Below are 21,761 nucleotides of genomic sequence, written 5' to 3'. Positions count from 1 at the left end.
GGTTAACAGTTTAAAATCTGTGTGTTCCCTCTTCCACATGATTAACAAATATGCGAGATAAGCTTTAGAGGTCTAGGTCAAAGTCTCCCACCACTTGCTGCCCTGTGAGAAACACACATTCAAATTCTTATCTTTACTCACCTCTCACCCTCCACCTCTCTCCCTCCAGAGTTTCCATTAACAAGACAGAACATTCTGTGGGAAAGCTATGTAGAAAATCTAAATGCTTTAAAATATACTAAATAGGTTAATTTAAGTAAGTATGGCCCTCTCTCTGTCTTCCTACATTTAGCTAATACATTATCTCTATCTTTTTCTGGTACTTTAAAATATAATAAAATAACCTAAAAGAGGGCATTTGAGGGATAGTAAAATAAGAAGGAACAATTAATAATTTCATTCAGCATGTTATAAGCTCAGAGATTCTATACGGTTAAAGCATAATAAAGGTTTACATACTTTTATCTTTACTATGGTCTTTAACTCCATAGGAAAGGAAAACATGCAGATATCCACTAACCAGCCCAAATATACTCAATTCCTATTAATGACATGTTCAGTAGATAGGTGTTAGGAGAAAAATGAAAGATATAAAATAGAGTGTCTTACCATTGAAATGTTTAAAATTTAGTTAAAGAGATTATTTATATCTTAAACAAGATATGTATACTGAGGAATACGTATCTCTTTTGACATGACACAGGACAGAGTCCTGGAATCCACAAATTTTATTTAAAGAAGAAGTGATCACTTTTTCTTGAGGTGATCTACAGACACTGGGCCTTAAGTTACAGATAAAATTTTTATGGTTAAGGAAGAGTGGAATAGTATGAGCAAAGGTGTTAACGTGAGAAAACCTTCAAAAGCTTCTGGGAAAAATGTGAGTAGTTCACAAGGATCACCCAAATTCTTTAATAGGAAGTTTTTGCATTCATTATTCTGCTACCTTTCTATCTCACTGGCCAAGGCCATGTTAACACTTTAAAGATCTTAATGAATAGACTGTGATGTTGTTTCCATCCATATACAGACAATGTTTAAAATGAAGGCAAGGGAATCTATAAAAGGAGGTCAAAATTCTGATTTTTTTTAAATTTTGGAATAATAAAATTAATTGGATGGGGTGCTTTTGGTTCTCCTACTTTGCTGATGAACTAAAGTAAATTTGCAAGACTATGCATATCCTGGCATTGGGAAATCTGACTATGGCTAGAAAAAATTAACTTTGAAGACTGTTATTATTCTCCCAAAGTTTTCAGATAAGAATAAGATTAGACACAGTTTCTCAAAGTCAGCACTATATATATTTTGAATCTGATAATTCTTTCTTGTAGGGGGGTTGCCCTGTGTAGGGTATTGAGCAGTATCCCTGGCCTCTACCTACTGGACAGCATTAGCAGTTGTAACAACCAATAATGTTCCCAGACGTGGTCAAATGTCCCCTGGGGGAAAATCCGGGGGAACATTTTGGATCTTTGAGAACCACTGGGTTAGAGGAAAGCATCAAAACTAGCAAATTAACAGGAAAGTCCATCAGGGGAAAACCCCTGAAAATTAGAAATACATTTTCAAACTCTATTTGTATTTGCATAATGATCAATTACTTAGGAGTGAAAAAATAGTTATCATATGTATTAATATATTAAGGCTAGAGTTGGGCTAAGATGGGTAGGTACACAATTAATTATGTACAAGTGTAAAGATTAACACAAATCAGGCATCCATTAAAGGCTATTCACAGCCAACATAGAAACATTGTTATCTACACCTAGGAGAAATACAAGAGACAAAGCAAGGAAGCCCTTCAGAAAGTTCTGTTTCTGAAAGAAGACGTTTTTAAGGCTGCTAGATTCCTTGAGCTTCAAAAGCCAACAAAAGCCAGCAAAACTAGTGCCCACTTGGAAAACTGTTTGTTTATTCTACTTATCTTCAGCCAAAGATAACAATCTTAATAGTTTTGAAGACCTAAATGTTTCACAGCATTTAGGAAGGACCTAATTTGTAGACAGAGGTGTCTATCTATAAATGAACACATATCCTTACAGGAATTTGACACGCAGTCAAAACTAATTTGAAAGCATTTACACTTAGCTATTTCTAAACAATGAGTAGAGGACCAATAAAGTTGTGAGTTGGTTCGTTTTTTTTTTCTCTGTGAAGGTAGAAAGCAAAATATTTGTGAAAGGAGAGGTTGGTAAAACAAAACCACATCACCATAGTTTTTCTGCCACTATTTTGAGAAAATTTCTGATTTCTGATTCTAAGCTTTTAAGCAATTTAAATGTACATGCCATATTACTTTAATCTTTGTACACTTAGCCCATAAAACATGCCTGGTGTACAGTAAGTATTTAATATATGTTTGTGAAGTGAATCAATAAGATGAAAGAAAAGGGAAAAGAATTTTAATTAGACACTCTGAAATATGTAGCATAAAGTTGATTATGAAAGAAATATGTCTTTTGTTACTGTTTTTATTAAAATAGATTCCCTTCCTCTCATTTCAAAATTTTATCCTTAAAGATGATCAAATTTACACTATACCAAACTATAAAATACTAAGATAACTTCACAGAATCCCCAAAATAACTCTAAGGGGTAGAGGCCATTATTCCTCTTTTACAGAAAGCATATAACATAATGAGTTCAGAAAGGTTAAGTGATGCCAAAAGCCACAAATAGTGGGAGCAGGAACTCAACACAAGCTTCAATTCTAAAGCTACCCCAAGTATACAGTATCTCAAGTGATGTAAGTAGAGGATAACATTTAGTTTGTTGCAGTGTTTTAATTGCCTATAGTGGTTTGAAAACATGCATTGGTGTCAGCCTCCCAATCCCACAAACTACCAGTTGTAGGATCTTGAGCAAGTTATTTCAACTCTTTGAATCTGTCTCTTCATCTGAGGAACTGAGCTGACAACATCCACCCCGTAGGCTTCACATAAACGTTAAGACAATATATAGGGCATTTTACCCATGTCCCATCAGTAATGGTCATTGTCATGCATCATTGCCAACGTGATGGAATCTATGGGTGCTGTATGTGGAGTTCTGAGGGCACCTAGACTGTTTATGGAGCACTTCCAGGTTTTGAAAATATGTTCTCACTGTGCCCTTTTATAAAATTTTACCCCTTAAAAGTGGAATTCAAAATTTGAATAGATTACATGTTAAGACATATGTGAAGTCCTCATATATATGGGAAAGCAGAATTTGATTGTGGAAGGCAAGAGAAAGCATTCTAGTGAAAAGATTCATTAGGAAGACTTTTCTACATAATTAAAATTTAAAAGGCAATATGTATCTCTTTCATGACCAGAAATAAGGAGTGCTTGAGTGCTTATTTTGTGCCTGGCTCTGTTGTAAATGCTCTGTGCATATTCACTTTCAAAATTGACATCAACACACTTGAGGTAGGTTTTATTATTACCATCCTTATTTTACACAGATGGGGTGACAAGCACTAATAAATTAAATAATTCGACCAAATTCACCCAGCTAGTAACACACATGATTTGAATGCAGAGCTGTCTCCAGAATCCATGCTTTTAACTATAGTGCAAGCTACACCTCTCACCAGAGATGTTGTGTTGCTAATCAACCACACATAAACATGGATACAGCAAAGCACTTCTGTACTTTTCCCATCAAGTCTCCCATCAGTTCATAAAACCCTCTACAACAGATGCAGCTGACACCCTGCTTCATATTCCCCAGCTGTCCAGTTTATTTATAGCTACAGTAAAATTCACACACACACAAAAACGGGCAACTTCTCACCTGGGCCTCTCTAGACCTTGCCTGAAGGCGTTTCAGGGAGCGGGACCTGGAAGCAGGACCTAACCAAGACAGGCACAACCCAGAATTGCAGGAGACTTAAAAGGCTCTCAGGGCAAACTTTAATTAATACAAAACAGGTATTGATAAACAAATGCTCGCCTCCCCATCCCATTCACTTTCTTAGACAGTCCTCAGTGGAATTGAGTCTAGTTAGCCCACAGTAATAATTTGTTCATTTATGCACCTTGTATTGGCTCTTCACACTTCCCTATCTCACTTACCAAGTTCCTCACTGTGTTTTCTGGGATCTCCTCTTAAATAGACTATCTGTATCCAAGGCTTAGTCTTGGGGTCTACTTTGAGGCAACTCAAATCAAAACAAATTCAGCTGGGCATCTGGAAATTTCCTGCTCTCTCAAATCTCATAGTTTCCCTTGACCCCAGCTCTACCTATCTGATCACCAAGTACCAGGCATCATGGGAGCATCAGGAGTGGCATGACAAGAGGCTTAGGAGACTTTAGATCCTCTGGATTCCTCAAACTGAAAGAAAAACACTTCCTCTTATTGACATTGACCATTCTCATAATATCACTTCAATGTGTCATGATGCAAGTTCTTTCTCTCTACTCTTATTAAGGATCTATCAAGGAGGCAAAGTAGGGGTGTGGAGGGGGTGAGAAGAGAAGTAAACATTATCCCCTCAGATGAGGGTTCCAAAAATTGAAAAAGGGTTAATTATCATATCATGAATGTGCTGTGTCATTAGGAAGCCAAATGTCCTTACTAAGTGATATCTTTCTGAGACTGTGATTCACTAGAAAGAATATGCACAAACCTGGAAACATACAGACCTTAGTTTAAATGCCAGCTTCACCACAAAGGATATGACCTGGAGCAAATTAACTTCTGGAAGCCTGATTTTTCATACATGTATAATAATGTGGGACTATCTGCCTTCCAAAATTGTTGAAAGCTTAAATGAGATAATGCATTTGAAAGTTGCTGGCAGGTGTTTAATAAATATCTTTCCATCTCTATACATATCCCATTGCAACTCTCCGCCCCACAGAGAAATAGCCACGGCCAATTTTCCTAACTATACTCAGTCTTACACATGCAGGGATATCTGATGATCTGTTGTACTAACCTCCTGGAAATTCTACGTATTTATGGTCAAAAATTTTTACTCAATGATCATTTCTTTTTTGTCCATTATGTGCCAGATTCTACAAGTTAACTAAGGTAAACTAAAGAACTCAGAGAAAATGTAGATGAAAATAAACATCAGATTTTGAAACACTTGTATAACATACATGCATTAACATAGCCAGATATATGGAAAGTCGATTGAAGACAGTGATAGCTTTTGAAATACTTGTATAACATACATGAACATAGCCAGACATATGGAAAGTCGATTGAAGACAGTGATAGGTGTTATTTACCAATGATAATAGCAAGGTACTTATAATAAAAGCAAATAAATAATCATCCCTGCCTCTTTGAGAAATAGACTGATTTTCAACAAACTAATGCAAGAGAAGGAGGAGGAAGAAGTGGGAGAGGAGGTGGAAAAGAAGTAGAAAAAGAAGAGGTGGCAGCAGCAGCAAAAAGCATTGGTCATCTTTTGTCTCTGATTCCAACATAGATTCTCCTTCCTTTACATCTCTTCCACAAAGAGTTATGTGGTTCATACATTATATACAGTATATGAATCTTCTTCTTTTCTTTTTTTTTTTTTTTTTTTTTTTTTTTTTAGTTGGAGTTGTGCTCTTGTAGCCCAGGCTGGAGTGCAATGGCTCGATGTTGGCTCATCGCAACGTCCACCTCCCGGGTTCAAGCAATTCTCCTGCCTCAGCCTCCTGAGTAGCTGGGATTACAGGCATGTGCCTCCACACCCAGCTAATTTTGGATTTTAGTAGAGTCAGGGTTTCTTCATGTTGGTCAGGCTGGTCTCAAACCCCTGACTTCAGATGATTCACCAGCCTCGGCCTCCCAAAGTGCTGGGATTGCAGGTGTGAGCCACTGCACACAGCCATGATATCAATCTTCTAAATACACAGACATTTAGAAGATTCAGCTGAAGATCCTATATATAAATGGTTTTTTACATTTTGAACAACTTAGCAAGATGGTCTAGCTTCAAATTACAGAAGCATACATATATGTAAATAATTGCTCTCCTAGGACATGAGGGCTGGACTCTGAGGCCTCCTTACTCTAGGCTTCAACTCTTTCAGAGCAGGAGCTATGCTTAAGATCCCACTGGAAAGCTGGAGACAGGATGAGAAATGTCTTATTTGTTCCACCACTGCCTCTCACAGTTACTTCCATCCCACAGAGACAGAGAAAAGCACAAGGAGCTGTGGCCTAGGGTCTCCCGACACCTGGCTTGCCCCACAGCCTGTCACATATGTCACAGTGGCCCATGCACTTATTTGGTGACTGGAAATTATGGAGAGTGGAATGGCCTCAGCCCTCTCACAGAGTCGCACAACTGACGCAACACGTGCATTTGCATGTGGGATCCACAAAAGATTCAGAACCTTCTGCAGGACATTTTCATACATTCCAACTTTCAGTAACTGAACTTCTTACTCTGCTTATTCTTGGACTTTTAAAAATTATTACTCAGAACTCCTAGTTGCTGTTTCTAGTTTCTACTCCTGGAAAGCAGCATTTTATTTTCAAATACTTATTTTGCCATTTGGATGCAAAAACATAAATATCTGAATTTGAATACTTACCCTACCACTTAATAACTATATAAGCTCTCTGTGTCTCAATTTCCTCACCTGTAGGCTTGATGATATTTATACAATAAAATTGTTCTCAAGATTAAATAACTGTGCTATAAACTGTTATGTCTCATACAAATATGGAATAATAATTTTCCTTCTTAGAGATCAATACTTTTAGAGAGGAGACCACAGTTTACCAGGTTCTTGGATGGGGCCTGGGGTCTCTCATGCATTATCACCCTAACAAATACTGGGCAGTGGTGCTGACGATGATGGTTCATTCTTGTGGGCCACATTTTGCTGACTGGGTGAAATGGTTTGAGTGGTTACTACAACTTCTACATTGTGTCTGTTTTGTCCCATTAAGCCATTTAAAAATCAAAGCAGTACACAAGGTCACTGAATCATCCTTCTCTAGTTTAATTAAAAAAGAATACTAAACATAAGTAACTTCTCTCAGAGCTGAGAAGGTAAATGACATTTCAATTACCTCAATAATTTCTGAGTCATCTTCTTCAACTAATATGTAGCATTTTCAGTGCATCAGTCCCTACACTGCACAGTGGTAGGAAAGATTTATCAAGCAACTTCCAACAGCACAGAATCAAACCTTTATGGAAGTAATTCAATAAGTACTGATAACCAGCCTCAGAACTACCTTTGTATAGTACACAAACCAATATATTCAAGCTGGAACAGAAGAACCTTTGTCATTGTGTATAATGTGGTTTCTTAGGTCACAAATGATGAAACTGAGGACCATAGAAACAAGATTGTAGCAAAACTGATTTTTGGTTCATTTACAGTGAAGATTGAGTTCCAAACTAACCTCAAGCAAAGACCTAAAAAGGAAATTATACGCATCAAAATATACACAATCTAGGGGCTGGCCAGGATACCCACCAACAAAACCCTTTTTCCCATTGCTACTGCTCCAAAATATCAGCACTAGAATTTATTCCATATATTGTTTAAAATGTAGGGCTTACTTTCAAAATGTATCCTCTGGAATTGATAGAAGAATCATGGAATATTTCAAAGGCAATAGGCATAAAAGGCTTTAAGTTGCTATGAGAGAGGCAGTCAAGGAGAATGCGGCGCCTGAATCAGCTACTTCTGTCAATTCTAAAATATAGAGGACAAAAGCTTGTTGTGGGATGCAGTTTCCTCCTTATCCTTCTTCAAGGCCGTAAAGATAGGGATGAATCATTCATTCCTTTACCTGCACTACAAATCTTAGCATCACGACCCATGCTAGTACTCCTAGGACACAAGCTGGCAGAATAGGAGTGGGGAGAAGAAAGATCTCAGGAAAACTACTTGAGACACAGCAGGGTTCAACACTGGTAAACTTTTCTTGCAATTAGGAGACTCCCAAGGCTGAATTCTCAAGTAGGTAATATTTTTCTATCTTTCCATCCTTTTTCCAAGACCTTCTCTGAGGACTTGGTTCCCCTACTTTCTCCCCCCACGTCCCATAGGGCTCTTTATATTCCATTCATTCCATTTTCAGGGGATCTGGGTTCTTTCAGCTGTAGGAAGATTAAATTTCTGCTCAATTATGATACCTCTCAGCTGTATCTTCTTTTTAAATGACTCCCTATAAAATCAAGAAGCCTTCAAAAGCCAACCAAATGAGGTTTGAATGGAGGAATCTTAGTCTGATAAATGGATAGGAGGTCCCCTTTAGACAGTGTGGGGTAGTGGGATTTCCTATACCCCCTACCCTGAACCAAAATCATGTGTAGTAGTAGCTATTTCTGTGTTAGGGTCCAAATTGTAAGGTTTACTTTAAAACAAAAAGGCCATCAGTAGCATTAGCACTGACTTCATCAAAACTAAAGGAGATCCTGAAGAGCAACCCGTAGGCCAAGGTACCACTTATGCACCAAATTAATTAAGCTTCATGAGACCAAAGGACCAAGTTAAGGAAGAGAGTAAATCTCACCCTCATTGACCCCTTCTGTTATACCCGAGCGAGTTTAAACAGAAGCGCCACGCACTGAGTTTGCTGAGAGTCCACCTTTAATTGGCCGGCATCCGAGAGTCAGCTAGAGCTCAAACCTCTCGGCCATGAACAAAGGGCAGTTAACATTTTTATATACAGTTTAGGGTCGGGGGTGGTAAGCAGATTATTACAGAAGCAGAAGGAGCAGCTTAGGGGGAAGCAGGGGGGTGCCTAACAAAAAATTTCTACTTAAAGTTGTTTTTTACTCAGGATGTGGGGTAGCAGTTGCACGGTTGCAAGTACAGGATGTACAGGCCAGTGGGCCCTGTTTCTCAGAAAATTGGTTACAAAGATGCCAGGTGTCTCAGACCACAAGCTTTTAGAACAGAATGCCCTACATAGCTCAGGGTGGGCAAAATGGAGTTAGCATGATTGTTTAAAACGTATTTATTACAGCCAAGTTACAGTATTTCGCTTCCTACTTTGGGGCTTTTGCACCTGCTTGCATTTGCATGAAATTCTTTTCCCAAGGATACTCCTCAGTTCCTACTTTCGCCTCATTAACCCCCACTCATCTTTCAGTGCTCAGGTGACATGTGACATCATGGAAGAGTTCCAAGGTGCCCAGAATAGATCATCTCCTCTTCCCCCTCTAAATTTCTCTGCTCTACCACTATATATAAATATGTATAGTCAGATGACATTAACTAACTCCAGGTATCTTTATTTATAATCATCATCTAACGGGGAGCATTCACTCAGCATTTTCCAAGAACAATACCATCTGTTGTTGGCAACAATAGTGCTACATCATAGAGCAACAACTGTGTGAAACTTAAATCAATTTAAGCACAAATCTACATAACAACTTAAAGTTCCAAGCATCAGCTTAGCAACAAACTTGGAAGCTAGTTCACTTCTAAGGTGGTATATGTTAATGTGTCTCCCTATGTTGGTATGAAAAACATTGTACTATAAAGATCTTGTTAAGTGAAAACAGAAATGGAAGTGTTTTCCAAGAACATCTATCTGCCATAATGCCAGATCAAATAATAAAATAATTCTTGCCCTATTTTATATATCAGAATTGCCTATTTAAAAATTTTTTCCCAACCTTTTCATTAAATACTTATAAAAACTTTGGACAAAAATCATCTAATAAAATAAAATGAGTACACGATGTCAGTTAAATGTTCAATAGGAATTCTGCAATGCAGATTTCAGCTAAACATCATATTCCGCTTGATTTAATGTCACCTTATGGAATAAAGTTATTTTACTGTTTTTTTTTTGTTTACTTTGACACCAAAAGGAAACTACAACAAATACATAGGAAGTACCTGTGAAATGCTATACTGTGCTGCCCAGATTCCCCTTCAGGAATGAGGGATTTATTTCCCCAGCTGCTGGCAGTATTGCCAGAGCATGGCCCTTTGCCATGAGCACTCTTGGAAGATTGTCTCAACTAAAGAAACATGCTTTGCCTAAAATCATGTCTACTTTAAAAATAAGGTCCTATCCAATCCCAATCATTGAAGGGATATAAAAGCCCAGCCACATTGCCCCAACTCTAAAGTGTCATCTCAGCTCCAGAGCTCCCCAAGGGACATGCTGAGGTCTTTAGCATGATATATCTTCCTATGTTGGTATGAAAATCACATCTCAACCTTTCTCTGCACAATTCTGTTTTTTAATTCTTCCTTCCAGTGGTATTGATCTCTAGGGTGCTTCCTAATAAATGTATTGCACATTAATCTCCACCTCAAAATTTCCTTCTGGGGAATGCCACCTACAATAGCCTGGAAGTAAAAGCCTTCAACAATTACAGTTGAGAAGTTGTCAATAGAGAAGTGGCTGAAAATTAAGGGCCCATTAAAGGGAACCTCAGCTGCTTCTTCCCATCCAAGGGCTTTGGCTTGTGTGGCTGGAAGGGTGAGGTGAGTGAATTTCTATGAGGGAAATTTCTTCGGAGGCCACTTTCTAGTATACAAATGTGTCTTGTTTAATAACAATCTGAGTGCTAACCATTCCTTAGATGAAGGCTTTGCTACCATGAGATATGTGGCCTCTAGGCCTTTGAGCTCATGGCTGACCCTCCAAGCCATCCTTGGAATTGGTCTTTGCCGTTTCTGTAGCTTCAGTCCCTCTGGGCTGTTCACCATCTCCTGGGATAGGTAGGATAGGTTTTGATGATTTATTGGCCCAGTTTACTTTTCTACTTATCTCCCCTCGCAAACTGAGAAGCGAAAAGAAAGGCACATTTAGTTTATTTCCCCTCTCATTCAAGAAAGTCCAGAATTTTGACCTTTCAATATAGTATGCTTTGGTTTCATATTATTTTAATATGCAGTTTTTATTAGAATGGTGCAGATCTCAGAACATTCAATTCATACAAGTCTATACTTGAAATACAAATATAAATTTAATTATACTGCTAACCCATATTTGGTTATTGTATTTTGTTTGCTTTTGATTTAATCATTCATTTATTCATTTTACTTGACATATATTTACTCAAGATCTTCTATGAATCACATACTTTAATATTCCTGTGAAGTAAATGTAACACCCAATGTCCTGCTGGCCCCTCATCCCAATGCAGTGCTCCTGCTAAAATCAATTTAAATTTTTTGTCCTAACTTTGAGTTTCTCACAAAACTCTCCATAGTTACATAACTCATCTATTATCAGGATCTACACGAATTCTACTAAAACATTGCAGATGGTTTACTAGCACTCACATGTTACATAAGTTTGATTTCTCCTCCCTCTTACTTACAGGAATTTTCTAGCTCATCTTTCTGGTATCTGTAAGCCTATTCCTCCCTCTTTCCTCTTGCCTTCTTATCTTTGTGAGTCTTGTTTCTACACTCTTTTAGCCTCTCGCCTCTATTAGAACATTTCCTTGAGAAAATTATTCTTAAAATTAAGCTAAAAAATATCTAAATGCCCTTAATAGGCACTCAGGGGTATGGGAACCAAGGGAAATTAGGAGAAGACATTGATTTAAGATTAATAAAAATGGGAATGACTTTAGTTTGGGCTAAAGCATAAAAAAGAAGAAAAGGTAAAGAAAGGGTATTACTACTGCAATATGTTGGACAGAAATTGTTGCATAAATAATATTCACAATATTTTAAATAACTTTTAAACTGACATTGTGGAACATTGAATAACTGCTTTGGTCTTTTTTATTAAAAACTGCTTTATTAAATATTATTTCAATTCATTTATATTTTTAAAAAAATACCCCATGCAAAGAAGCCTTACCAAAATGGTACTTCTCCCAATATTCTCAGAAATTAAATATTGTGTGTCAGGTTCCTAAATGCTCCACATACAACACCACAAGGAAATTTTTACTCTTATTATCCCAATAGAAGATGAAGTAAACCAAGACTAAAAAAAATGGAGCAATTTGCTCAAAGTTTCAGTCAAAGGATTTGAATTCAGGTAATCTACCTTGCAGTTTGCACTCCTCATTAGGACATGATACTGTCCCATTTGATGTAAGGTCTAGAGCCCTGGGGAATGTGTCTAGCCAAGATGAAAAGAAAATCAGAGTTTCTGGGTTTGGACTTCGAAAGTGAATTCAGACCTCTTGGCATTTGCATTCTCTTTGTGGTGGACAAAATGCAAACTTCTATTTGAAAAGAGGGAAAGAACGTGGTCTAAATGGCTTCAAGGTTTTTGAACATCAAGCAGTTTTTACCAAAGAACAGTACAATCACTGAAGTGTATCCAAATAAAAAAAATACATGGATTTGACAGCAATCTGATTCACAAAATACCCAGAGCCATTTCACGGTTATCATAGTTCCAAGTTAAATAGAAAGCTCTGTGTTGTATACTTCTCCCCGACTAATTCATTCCCGATTGGGTATTCCTGGTCTTCTAAGCACATGCCAGTGGGCACACATGGGGAACTTCATCGTTGAGGAAATGATGTCGGCGGGACCCAGAGGTTTGGCAGGGTGAGTGGCTTGGGGGCAGCCCTGGCTGGAGCTGCCTCCTCTCATATGGTCCAATTCAGCAGCACCAACTGAAAGTAGGCACTTTCGGTCTGGAAATTCACAATGGGTGAGTTTTTTTCCCAGTCCTTCAAAGTCAATGGATGAAGAAATGGGCAAGTAATTCATGCCTGCAACTTGGTAGTGTGGGCAGCTAGGATCAAAGGAAGGGAAATTGTACAAATTGTCCACTTGAATACAAAAAAAGTAAAGAAAGCCCAGCCAACTCAATCAAATATTGCTTTTTTTTTCCTTTAAATTCTTTATTTTTATAATTCAGAAGTTTGTTTTCAATGGCTGGGTAGAAAAGTGGCAGAAGTGGCAAGATTTTGAGATTGCTACTAGAAAACCTGACTTAGAAAGTAGTCTGAAGACTGAACTTTTTATTATTTTAATGCCAATGAGGCATAATTCAAATAATCATGCCAACCAAATTTAGGCTTTAATGACTTACAGAACACTGAGTTAGAGAATAGTTCTTCAACCTGAAGAAGAAACTCGAGCCAGGATGCAGCTGGAGCATAAAAACCTCACAAAACACAAAACATTTCTTATCTTAAAAACGAGAGAGCTGAACCACCTTCTCCACAGCTCCTTCCCATTCTAACATTCCATGACCCTATTGTATACTAAATGCATGTGTGGAGCTGGATAAGTCACTTAACTTTAGTCTAAAGGCTTTTGGTAATGCATCATAGAGTCCCCCATTCCTTAGATGACTCTCGTTAAAGCTCTGATCTTGTAGAACATTCCAGAGCCCAATGCTGAAAGTGAGATAAACTAGACTTGACCTAGATCTGACATTGGTTAACTACATGCAATTGGCATGCAATTAGTTTTATTTCTTCATCTGGAAAATAAGACTAATCCTTTTACTTCTAATATCTGGTTCTCAAATAATCACCATTTATTATTCTTATGACTCTTTATAAAATTATGTTAAATATTATTTTAATTATTTTAATATTTCTCGAGGTAGAATAATATTAGGTAGGTTTTAATGTCTTTAACATCAAGGAACCTATGAAATATAGGCAGCATCCTTAATATCATTTTCTTTAACATAGAAATAATGTAGGATTAAAGAATCCAAGAATCAGTACCTGATATGGTTTGGCTATGTCCTCATCCAAATCTCATCTTGAATTGTAGTTCCCAAATGTCATGGAAGGGACCTGGTGGGATTATAAATAATAAATAATAAAAAGTTCAGTCTTCAGATTACTTTCTAAGTCAGTTTTCTAGTAGCAATCCCCAAATGTCATGGAAGGGACCTGGTAGGAGGCGATTGAATCATGGGGGTGGTTACCTCCATGTTGTTCTCATGTTATTGATTGAGTTCTCACGAGATCTGATGGTTTTATAAGGGGCTCTCCTCCTTTTGCTCTGCAATTTTCTCTCCTATTGCCACATGAAGAAGGATGTGTTTGCTTCCCCTTCAGCTGTGATTGTAAGTTTCCTGAGGCCTTCTCAGCCATGCAGAACTGTGAGTCAATTCAACATGTTTTCTTTATAAATTACCCAGTATTTATTCATAGCAGTGTGAGAACAGACTAATACAGTGCCTTAAAACATATATATAAGTCATGAACAAGTATTTGAAGATATACCTTCTGGAGATAGATGACGTATCAGTTAATTGACAGAAAAATTTATTCACACTGTTTACCTGGCATTGTTAAGTAATTAGAAAGGAAACTAAACCAATGATGTTGCTGAGGAAGAATTAAAAATCAGGCAACAAAACATATAAAAGTATTCTTTTAGCCAAACTCTGTCACCAGCTCTTATTTGTGTATTGAATCTCGTTCCAGTAAGAGCACTATCTATTAATTTGAAACACCATCATGTTTTCTATGAGCACAACTGTATTCTAGAAAACTGAAAAACATCCCATGGCTCTATAATATGAAATATCAACCATAATTTACTTGTGACAAATAATTAGTATGTTGGAGAAGTCAGAAACACTTTAAGATATTTTACATGATTTGTTTGTATCTTCTTGTACCCTAGCTTAGGAAAGTTAGTGATTCAAGTTTATTGCTCTTAATGTCACCTACAAAGTCTTTATCCAAGTTTATTTAAACTCCTAAATCTTTGGAAATGGAAATGGGAAATTTCACCTACTGCAGATGTACACCTTATACTTTAACCCATGGATCTCGGATACGTTTCTAACATGACCGAATTCTCATTTTCTTCATGCTTAAATGAAAATACTCCATATTTACATGCTTTAAAAATCCAGAAATTGAGGTAAATATTGGCTTCTCTGGGTAACAATTGTTCAGAGACTAAATGATTCATATAATCCCCACATAGATTGTCATATATTTTGAGGACAGGGTCAGGTTTTTCATATTTTATCCAGTCCTTTCCACTCTCTGAGCACCATTCATCCAAAATTTTCCCAACAAAAATATTGCATACCTTGAGCTCTGTAAATGAGGCAGAGTGAATAACTAAATTGGTATTTTAATTTCCACTTCATATATGGTGGAAACATTCGTGTGAGTTTTGTCTTTGCTCAAAACCCTCTAGTGGCCTCTCATGTCACTTACTTAGAGGAGAAGCCAAAGCTTGTGATCCTCTACACCCCCTTCTGTTTAGCCTTTCTCCCCTACCTGCTGTCCTCTGCTCTTTTCATGGCTACTCCACTGCAGCTATCCCAGATACACTTCCACTCCATGTCCTTTCCAACTGCTGGTTCCCCAGCCTGACCCCTTGCTTTCTAAGGCATTCCTTTGGCTGTTCTGTTGGCTGGACTCCTTTAAGTTCTACCCAAATGTCACATTCTCAACTAGGCCTCTTCTCTCCACTTTTTCTAGCATTTTACCCATTTTCCCACATTATCTTTTTGATACTTAATCACTACTTGATATATTATATAAGCTATTTTATTTATTATTTTACTATTGACTGTACCCTCCAACTAGAATGTAAAATTCATGAGGGCACAGATTCATGTTTGTGTTTTGTTCACAACATACTTAGCATTTAATAAATATTTATTGAATGAACAGATGCATTTCTGGAGGTCCATAATTATAATTTTTAAAAAAGAGCATTTACACAAACTGGCACTAAATAGGTAGAGTCCATGTCCTTGTCTCTCCACAACTCAGGGAAGGATTATCTCAGACCTTCTCAATATCAGCTTCAATAAGTTTTCTCTTTTACCTTCTAAATCCACATAATGTGCTCCTTGAATAATCTTCATCAGAATCAACTTGAGTCTTTTTTGAAAATGGAGATTCCTAGGTCCTAATTCAGGTCAAAATCTCTGGGCAGGGTAGGGGACATTTGCAACTTATATTTTTAATGATCTTTTCAGGTGATACACACGCTAAAGTGCAATAGCCACTGACAGAAATATTTTTTGGCCCATTAATTTTCTTACTGTGTTTCTTCTCCTGTTCTGAGTTCTGTGTTCGGGTATATACAGCCAATGTCAGTTTATGTATTAGGAACCATATCCACACAGTTCTCCTTAAATTATGCTGGGTACAAGGACATACATGCTTAAGCAATTGTTTGAGGGGTTTTGATGGAAGGGATAAGCGGAATGATAATAATCATTGCAGTGAGGTTTATTTTGACCCTTGCATTCTTCGTTTTTACTAAAGTTTGGGAACTAAATTACTTTCAAGTCTGTTGTTTCAATGATAAAGGCATTTTATCCTACTTTTCATAAACATCTATCATGTCCAAACTTCTGAATGTTTTTTGCGTGTGTGTATGTCTTGCTCTGTCACCCAAACTGGAGTGCAGTGGCATAATCTTGGTTCGCTCCAACTTCCACCCCTGTGTTCAAGCAATTTGCTGCCTCAGCCTCCCCAGTAGCTGAGATTACAGGTACCCACCACCACACTCAGCTAATTTTTGTATTTTTAGTAGAGACAGGCCTTCACCATGTTGCCCAGGCTGGTCTTCAACTCCTGACCTCAAGTGATCCACCTGTCTGGGCCTCCAAAGTGCTGGGATTACAGGTGTGAGCCACCACACCCAGCCCCAATATTTTAAGAATAGTTTAACATGTTAAACTTAAACAAGTTAAACTATGGGACCCAGGTTCACCTGCTTTTCTCCTGAAATAACCTATTTTAGATGAAATTTCCAGTTAATATTCAGAAATCAAATAAATCTTACCAATACATCTTACCTCATTCAATGCTTTGAAATCTATTGAAAAACATCAGCCTTGATTATGTGCATTCTCAGAAGTATTTATCCATATAGCTCTTGTCTCCAGTGATCAAAGCGGAGAACCATAGACTTTTCAAAACCTCTTATAAAACCTAGCTTCAAACTGACTTGAGGTTTTTACAGTGAATGTGAGGTTTTACAAGGTAAGAGGGAAGTAAAATTTATTTTTTTATTTGTTTGTTTACCTAACCAGCACACATATTTTTCAAACAATTTGAGTTTGGCATTACCCATGAGGCATCTGGCTAAACACTTTCTTCCTTAATTTTTATAACCAAAGAAATTTTTCGGGAAATTTAATCCACATGTTTCTGATTCATTCCATATCCAGTAATGTGTCAGTGAGGGATGTTTGATTCCAAGACCTCTGGAAAAGATTTTTTTAATCTGCAGTTTCTAAGATGACAGGTAAGTGAGTGTAAATAATAGGCTTGCTCAAGGTGGGAGATCAGGCACGGCAAGATTGACACACAATGCACGCAATGAGCCAAACAGCCATAAGGGGCAAGTTTCCTTAAGGTTCTGGGAAGTTGAAGTAGCCTATTTTGACCTCAAATTTCCAGTGTGCTTAAACCAGTATTAGTTTACCAGCAGGAGTAATTCTATTTGCATAGAAACTCTACTCCAAAGGTTTGAGTATTCAATATTTATTGCATATGTAAAATGTGCCAGGTATTATTGCCATAGTCCATGGGGAAATGAGAGATGAATACTGTCTCATACTGATCTGAGTACTGATCTCAAAGAACTTCGAATTTAGTAGGTGGGAATACTACTAATACAGTGAGACAATACCAATGTTCTACCTTAAACCTGTAAGACAGACTGTCTGGTTCTCTACATAGCCTGCATCAGCAACCTCACTCAAATCCTAATACACAAAAATACATGCATAGACACATGTACACACATGCAGATACAGACAGGATTGTAATCTTAGATCACAGAACTAGGACCTTATTTTATTCAATTTAACCAAAATCTATCTTTTCATCATATATACCATACAAAACATTTTAAACATAATATGTGTTAGGTTAATAAAGTAATATAATGCAATTTATTTTCTTGCTTGTTTTATAGATTAATTTGCAGAACTCAAAAGAATACTGTAATACTGGGATTTATGCCACTTGAAAGTGAAAAGCCAAACTGAAAAAGCCCTAAGTGTCTTAAGAAGACTTCAAACTAAATTCTAGGCCATTTACAGACAGAATACCATGGTGGGTGGTGTCATCACTATATGGGACACAGCAAAAGCTTCTACAATATAATTAGTGATTATCACATTCAATTTAATCAAAGAATAGTTTACCGTAACACCAACAGGCCATCATTTTATAGTTATCAGGTGAACCAGAGACCAGAATCTAATTGTGCAAATTCTCTTAATAAATCGTTGGTCTATATGTTTGTTTTGGGGCTGGTTGGTCTAAAATGATTGGTTTATTCATTTTAGACATTCTAATGTTTGATTCTACAATGTATATATTGTGCATTTTACTCCAATGCACTTTTAAATAAAATTGTTGAATTTTCTCTGCAGATTAGTCAGATTATATTTTTCAAAGGTGACCTCAACAATGATACCCATTCTGCAGGCTCTCCTGTCATGTGACCTTGTCCCTTTTCGAACATCAAGAGCTGGAGTCTATTTCTTCACTTCCTTAAGCCTTGGAGGCCCTGTGATTGTTTTGACCAATAAAGCAATAGGGTTGAAGTGTGATCACATGCAAGAAGTGTGATTACCCCATGTCTGCGCTGTGAGAAGCCCAAGCCAAGTGGAAAGGCTCTGGCTGATGGGCTGCCATGCAGGTAGAAGCAGGCCAAGAAACACCAAGTCACCTGACAGTGAATGAAAAAGTCATCTAGGAGTATTTCCTCCAGTCCCACTGCCTCAGCTGACACCATCGGGATGAAAGACAAAACACCCAGTCAAGCTATTTCTGAAGTTCCTCACCTCTAAAACCATGAATAAAATAAAATGGATGTTTTAAGCATCACGTTTTGGGGTGGTTTGGTATGAAGCAATATATGACCAAAACACAGACTTCTAGGGAGATTTCTGCACTCTATTCAAACCTGTATTCATATGTGAAAAGGAAAACTTAAGAGATACAGAAGTCAGCATACTAAAGTTTGCAATCTAGTGAGTGACACAGTGTATAAAACTACAGGGAGACGATCAACAAAGAAACAAATAAGAACAACAAGCCATAAAATAGTAATGGTAATAAACAGAACCCCCAGAAACTTTGGGAATGAAAGAGAAAATCAGTGCTCTGACTTGAGTACAACTGCCAGATAAGGTTTCCTATAGGTAAATTGCATCTTTAAATAATGGTGAGTTAGGATTGTCAGAAAGAGGGTAGACGTTTCTTGAGGAAAATAGTATGAGTGAAAGATTAAAAAAAAGGAAAAAAAAAAAAGAAGGCAAAAATAAAAGACAGAAAGAAAAAAGGATCAAGAAAAACAAAAGTGAGATTAAGAGGAACCATCATAAAACTGGCTTGGCTGGAATAAAGAGCCAATTGGGATTGGAATCGTGTATTTTAGACAAAGACCCATTGTATTTGAGGCAGAAGAATAAACACAAATATTTACACAAATATATATACACAGTGAGCTCTAGTCTAAGAGGCAAGAAAAACCACACAAAGACTTGTTATAAACCCTAAGGCATCACACCCCTAATTTGGATGTGAGTTTGAGTCCACAAAGCAAAGACATAAAATAAATAAGTAATTAGATGTCACACTGTTTTACCCAAACAACCACATTTGCATTTATCTTCAGTGAGGGCACCAGCTGTACCAATGTCACCAGTTAGCAGTCAGCCTTGGGAAACCTTGCCCCACTTTAAAATGTTCCTAGATCTGGCTATACATGGGAATCTAAGAAACAATCAACATATTTGGTAGGCTTTCTTGTCCTGCTGATGCCTCCAAATGACAGTTATTTATGCTGCTATTGAAGAATTGGGAAACGTCTGGGTAGTGTCACTGGACTTACTAATATTTGGCTGCACAATGAACCTTAGACATCATCTTAGTTCAACTGACTTTTGCAAGTGAAAAATTGTGTTACTTAGATTGTGCCTGTTGAGGGACAGAATCATGACTTAAACACACACTTCTGCAAGTAAGTTTAACACAATTCCTCAAGAAAATCTTGATATTCACCTTGAGGATTCCGTCAACATGTCTAGGAAGAAGCATAAAATAGTGAAAAAGAACACAAGAGTGGAGTCCAAAGACCTGGGTTCAATTCTTCTAATCTCTATGAGATATGAAATATGAAGGAAGTAAGTTTCTTTCTTTCTCTAAGTATCAGTGTTCTCTTTGAAAAATTGATATTCATTTGTTCAGTCACAGGCCAGACACTGTTCTAGAAACTTATGATACATAAGTGAATAAAACTGTAATCAATGCTCTTACAGAGCTTACATATACATAACAAACAATAATAAAACAAAATAATATGATCTGACTTTCTGTTAAATGATTACCCTAGCTGCTGTGTTGAAAATTGATTTTAAAGGGTTAAAAGAGGAAAACAAGTTAGAGGCTATTGCAATTATCCAGTAGCAGGTGAATGTGGGCTAGCCTAGAGTGAAAATGGAGGAAGTGAGGGAAGGTAGTTAAATTCTGGATGTATTTTTACTGTAAAGTCAGCAACATTTTCTGATGAATTATAACACGGGGAGTAAAGAGAGGGGTCAAAGGGATGCCAAAATTAGGGACCTGAGCAACTAGAAAGATGCAATTATCATAAACTGAGATGAGAAACTTTCTGGGTGGAAGAGGTATGGGAATAATGACTGGAGATCACTTATAGGCATTAAAATTAGAATATCTACAAGATAGCCTAGCAGAGATGTTGAGTGGGAAACTGAATATTCTAGTCTAGGGTTTTGACTGGCTGAAGACCTTAATATGGGAATTGTTAGGATAAAGATAGTACAGTCTACTTGGTTGCTGCAATTGCATTGGGTAGCACATCCAGAGGGATAGATAAATCTTGTTAAAAATAACATTTTTAAGGGGTAAAATCACCTGATTTTGTTCCATTCTGAAATAAAAAATCTTGCTTGAAAGAATGAAGGATACTCTATCAGTTATCCAACTGTAATACTGCAAAGATCCTTCATTTTTAGACTTGAAGATAACAACAAAAAGTAAATAAATTTAAATGGCTAAAAGTACATTATATACTGAATTCTATATACATTTTACTAAAATGTTGATTCAGGCATATATTTCAAAATTGATTTCAAATTACAGTGTATTTCTTATGTCTGTTTCTAGTTCCTTCTTACAAAGCTTGTACAAACTTTTATCCAGTTTGCCTTAAAAAGCAGGCAATAACCATATTTCTTTGTATGTTTTCGAGTTTCTGGTAATCTACTTCTTTGTATCTCCAATCTTCTTTTCCCTACTAATATGCACTGGGAATTGCCTTAGACTTATCAGGCCCCTTACAATTCAGAGATTTCCGAGTTTCTGTCTGGGCATTGAACTCAAATTTATTCTTACATAGCAAGTCACAGTTTTGCTGAAGAGTTTTCTTTTCCTTTAGAGACCTCTGCAAAATGATGATGACCTGATTGCTACTAAAACTCTGTTTTGTGTTTCTATAATCTTAGTACTCTAAGTTTTTTTGTTTTTCTCTGCTTTTGACCAATTATTTGATTATTTGGGGTTTTTTGTTGTTATTGTTGTTTGTTTGATTGATTGTTTCCTGCCTCCTTCCACAAAGATTTTAAAGATGGTTTCAATCATGTGTCCAATTTGAAAGGCTATAATAAATATATGCCATAGAGCAGAGCTTTCAATGGTATACCATGAATGGTTTTCTGGTACACAAACATACTGACCTCTTGGTTTTCAAAGAAGTAGTTGGGTGACCCAACTCTGGGCTGGCTCCCTCCAGTCATAAGTTGTCTGTTCTGTTTTCCTCAGCGTATGCTATGGTTTCAATGTATCTCCTCCAAAATTCATGCGTTGACATTTAATGGTCAATGGTAGTATTAAGAGGTGGGACTTTTAAGAGATGATTGAGTCACTAGGGC

General features: G+C 37.0%; 1 long non-coding RNA gene across 1 annotated transcript; it reads right to left on the bottom strand.

Annotated features, from left to right (window-relative positions):
• Positions 1–8,535: 8,535 nt before the first annotated feature.
• On the bottom strand, positions 8,536–20,909 carry LOC116532608. Its single transcript, XR_004260916.1, has 2 exons — positions 16,647–20,909; positions 8,536–13,656 (listed from the first exon to the last, which is right to left on the bottom strand). It is a non-coding gene; the product is annotated as an uncharacterized LOC116532608 (long non-coding RNA).
• Between the last annotated feature and the right edge of the window lie 852 nt (positions 20,910–21,761).

Source organism: Sapajus apella, unplaced genomic scaffold (genome assembly GCF_009761245.1).
Source record: "Sapajus apella isolate SASKATOON/1434 unplaced genomic scaffold, GSC_monkey_1.0 scaffold3, whole genome shotgun sequence".
NCBI lineage: Eukaryota > Metazoa > Chordata > Mammalia > Primates > Cebidae > Sapajus > Sapajus apella.
The sequence above is the reverse complement of the archived record's forward strand: the minus strand, read 5'-3'. Positions and strand labels throughout refer to the sequence as shown.